Below are 4,730 nucleotides of genomic sequence, written 5' to 3'. Positions count from 1 at the left end.
CCAATGAAAATTCTGTTGTTGCCATTCTCCCTCCCCCTCCCCCTACCAACTGACCATTTTCATTCAGTAATTTACTTTTTAAAGAGAATTTTAGTGAGCGCCAGCATTGCCTAGGAAACTGTTTCCTTGGTTCCAGAAACGCTGGAAATGGCGTTTCTGAGTATTCTATTTTAAAAATTTCCTGGGGGAGCATGCCCCCAGACCCCCCTAGGTGCTTGCGCCTTCGGCGCTCGTGACGCGCCTTACGGCGCCAAGAAAAAATTCACCTCCGGTGCTTTCAGAAGTATATCCGCTACTTTACAAAACAGTTGAAAACCCTGTTATCAGCAGGTCCACAGCAGCTTTAGCTGCCTTTTAACCTAACCTGCTTTACCAAATAAACTGTGAATGAAAAAATAATAATAATGGAGACACGCCAAGGCTACGAAGTATAAATAACAACATGTTGTGGTTTATACTGTCAAAGGCTTTTGACATGTCCATCAACACCAATGTTGAGATTTTCTTTTCATCCATAGCTTTTCATAGGTCATCAGTTACAGACAGAAGAGCCGCTTCAGTGGAATGGTGTTTACAATTGCCACTTCGGAATAATTGTGCTAGCTTGTTGTTATCGTCTAAGAAGGTGACAAATTGTTTGTGAGCCAATCGTCCAACCAATCAAATTGCTAGTAGTCAGTTTTTAACAGATGATATTTACCTGTTAAATTATTTTATTTTATCTTGAGACAAAGACAGAAAAATCCTCCCAATTTTCCATAAATTATTAGTGAACTTTTTGGTGGAAACTCTGGGGGACAAAGACCATTTGTATAAATTTCAAGAAATCTCCCAACCCCTGGATTGGTTGTGCTACATGTAGCCTATGGGACAATAAAATTTTGGGGCACTAACACGTTTATCAGACACAGTGTTTTTACCAGTGTTCTTACTTTTTCTGGAAATGCCATTAATGCTATAATTAGCCAAAGGGGTCCCAAAGGTGCCAGGAAGGAAGGAAGGAAGAAAGACCTATTACAAAACATACGTAAACATGCGTACATTTCCTTATAGTATTAGACAAAATTTAATTGGTTATGGCGTCTTTACTCTAACTCACAGCTGTAAAACGTTGAGTCAAGTGTATGTAAAATTGGATCAACGTATGATTTATCTACTCTTACTCAGACCTGTGAGTAAAGCATTGAGTAAGCTGTATCTGAAAATTGTGACCCGCTTTTCTCCCTCATGACCTCCTTTCAGCTTCTCTATGGGTCCTGTGGACCCCAGTGTGGAAAATCCTGGTAAGAACAATACAGAGATGATGGGATAGTGTATGTTGAAATACTTTAGCTTGAAAACATTAGTCTCAGATAGGTTCACTAATATTCAATCCAAAGGCAGAATCGAAGTGCTGTAAAGCATTTATTAAGGATTAATAGGTCTTACCTCCCCTGGTGCTGTGCCTTGACGTGGCGGGGAGGCTTGCGTGCCCTTGGGACCACTAGAGCTATGATGGCGGGAGCTTATGCTCCTGGCAGGTAGAATTATGCCAGATTGCTCCAAGGTAGAAGGGCCAGACTAAACAGCACCCTGCCCCATTCATTCCAGATATCTGCTGGAAACTTGAGGAAGACACTACTTGTATGAGTTTGGATTCCTTACAGTCACTGGTTGCTTGTGTATGACTAGATTCCAATGAAAGCTGAACTTGTGGATATGATGTAGTGGTGTTTGGCCGATGAACTGTTTCGGCAGAAACCGGTGTCACTTGGGGTGGGTTGACCATTGGGATGATAAGGATTTACTAGGATCGGAGGTCCCAGACCATTTGGATCATGGTGGACCAAATGGTGGAGTCATCAATTCATTTGATCTACCATGATCTGAGTGATCTCGGATCACTTATCCTCATTCAGATCGTCTCAAAAAGCCCACTCTTAATAATCTACATGCCATGAGAGATCAGCAAACATAGAACCGGTCAACCTATAAACCAGTAAGTATGGAAACCAGAAACTCATACTTAGTGATATTCCCTATTTGTAGTGTTCAACTACAAAGGCATACCTTGTGCTTGGCCTTATTGCTGTGGTGTGGACCTGGTAAACCCAAGATACCCAAACTGGCTGTTTCTCTACTCCTGTTGTGATTGTGGTCACTGCGTGACCATTTACCTGTCTTCATTTGATTGTGGCTATCATTATCACTCTTGCTCAAATCCTTGAAGGAACACAGTTTACAGCAGTCAACATACAGCTGATTTATAAGTGGGATTAAGAGACGCTTGATCTATGGCGGTTGTTGTTTTTTCAATTTCAGTACACTTTTTGACATGAAACATTGATTTGAATTTAAATATTGACTTTTGTACTTGTTATCATATTTCATATATCATTAATTTTATTAGAAGGAGTGTGGTGGGAAGATTTCTCCCTTGTCATGTGGAAGAAAGCAGAGCTGGCATGGAGGCCAAGCCACTGTTGTTTTTTTTTCCCTCCACCATGTACCCTGGATTTGTCGATCAGGTGTGTGACAATTCAGTTTTTTGGATTATAACTGTCTAATACCTTTCCTTGAGAATTAACATTATGTGGTTTTAAAGTTGGAAAAAGCTATTTAGCCTAACAAGAGTGACTTGTTAAACAAGTATTTGGTGATAAATTGTGATGCTGATTGCTCCCTGGACCTCCTAAACACGTGATTTAATAACACCACTCAGTCAGTTCTCATACTGACTGTTTCTCTCCTCACTTGCTCCAAAATGTTAGGCGCCGTGGCGACCAAAATGGTCGCAACTTGGAGGGCTGATCTTTTATATTTTATTTTCAAATTAGAAGACATGTGGGGACAAGATTGCTTGTCTGCTGTGGCAAAAAAAGCAGAGATGACAAAGAGAAGCCATTGACATTGTTCTTTTCTGATTTGAAGGCACTTTGGATTGATGGTAAGTGACTTGGCCTTATATTAAGCAGACAAATAGCTCTGTATGATTCAGATGTTTCTTTTCTTCAAACATAGAACTGGTCAACCTATAAACCAGTATGAATGGGAAATTACTGGAAACTCATACTAACTGTTCTTCCCTGTTTATAGTGTTGAACTACAAAAGCATCCCTGATGCCTGCCCTTCTTGCTGTGGTGTCAACTTGCAAATCGAAGGAACCTACCATCCAACCCCAGAAAATCTAGGATACTCAACACACCCACTCAATCAGTACTTATACTGCCTGTTTCTCTGCACTTGTTGTGATCATGGATCCACAACAGTACTACACTCTGATGCATCCCCTATACATTCCAGATAACTGACTGGAAACTTGTGGAAGATACTACTTGTGTGGAACTGGATTCCTTATGGTGGCTGGATGCTTGAGTATGGCCGGATTCCAATGAAAGCTGAACTTGTGGAAGGTGTAGTGGTGTTATGTGGCCGATGAACTGTTTCGGCAGAAACCGGTGTCACTTAATCTACATAACACAAGAGATCAGAAATCATAGAACCGGCCAACCAATAAACCAGTAAGTATGGAAACCAGCAACTCATCCTAACTGTTCTTCCCTATTTGTAGTGCTTAACTCAAAAGCATCCCTGATGCCTGCTCTTTTTGCTGTGGTGTCAACATGGCAATCGGAGGAACCCACCATCCAACTTCAGGAAATCCTGGATTCCCCAACATGTCTACTCAGTCAGTACTCATACTCGCTGTTCGTCTTTGAAAATTATTGTTGTGATCAGGGATCCACAACTGCATCTCTGATGGCTGCCCCATACATTCCATATAACTGACTGGAAACTTGTGGAAGATACTACTTGTATGAAGTTGGATTTCCTTATGGTGGCTGGATGCTTGAGTATGGTCGGATTCCAATGAAAGCTGAACTTGTGGAAGGTGTAGTGGTGTTATGTGGCCGATGAACTGTTTCGGCAGAAACCGGTGTCACTTAATCTACATAACACAAGAGATCAGAAATCATAGAACCGGCCAACCAATAAACCAGTAAGTATGGAAACCAGCAACCCATACAAACTGTTCTTCCCTGTTTGTAGTGCTTAACTACAAAAGCATCCCTGATGCCTGCTCTTTTTGCTGTGGTGTCAACGTGGCAATCAGAGGAACCCACCATCCAACTTCAGGAAAACCTGGATTCCCCAACATGTCTACTCAGTCAGTACTCATACTCGCTGTTCGTCTTTGAAAATTATTGTTGTGATCAGGGATCCACAACTGCATCTCTGATGGCTGCCCCATACATTCCATATAACTGACTGGAAACTTGTGGAAGATACTACTTGTATGAAGTTGGATTTCCTTATGGTGGCTGGATGCTTGAGTATGGTCGGATTCCAATGAAAGCTGAACTTGTGGAAGGTGTAGTGGTGTTATGTGGCCGATGAACTGTTTCGGCAGAAACCGGTGTCACTTAATCTACATAACACAAGAGATCAGAAATCATAGAACCGGCCAACCAATAAACCAGTAAGTATGGAAACCAGCAACTCATCCTAACTGTTCTTCCCTATTTGTAGTGCTTAACTACAAAAGCATCCCTGATGCCTGCTCTTTTTGCTGTGGTGTCAACGTGGCAATCAGAGGAACCCACCATCCAACTTCAGGAAAACCTGGATTCCCCAACATGTCTACTCAGTCAGTACTCATACTCGCTGTTCGTCTTTGAAAATTATTGTTGTGATCAGGGATCCACAACTGCATCTCTGATGGATGCCCCATACATTCCATATAACTGAC

The 4,730-nt window shown here is 41.7% G+C and overlaps 1 long non-coding RNA gene across 1 annotated transcript; it reads left to right on the top strand.

The window, feature by feature from the left end:
• Positions 1-1,629: 1,629 nt before the first annotated feature.
• LOC140925124 (uncharacterized) lies at positions 1,630-2,884 on the top strand. Its single transcript, XR_012164368.1, has 3 exons — positions 1,630-1,978; positions 2,390-2,507; positions 2,817-2,884. It is a non-coding gene; the product is annotated as an uncharacterized lncRNA (long non-coding RNA).
• The last annotated feature ends 1,846 nt before the right edge of the window (positions 2,885-4,730 follow it).

The sequence above is a fragment of the Porites lutea genome, chromosome 14 (assembly GCF_958299795.1).
Source record: "Porites lutea chromosome 14, jaPorLute2.1, whole genome shotgun sequence".
Taxonomy (NCBI): domain Eukaryota; kingdom Metazoa; phylum Cnidaria; class Anthozoa; order Scleractinia; family Poritidae; genus Porites; species Porites lutea.
Note: the sequence above shows the minus strand (reverse complement) of the source record. Positions and strands in the feature narration are given on the sequence as shown.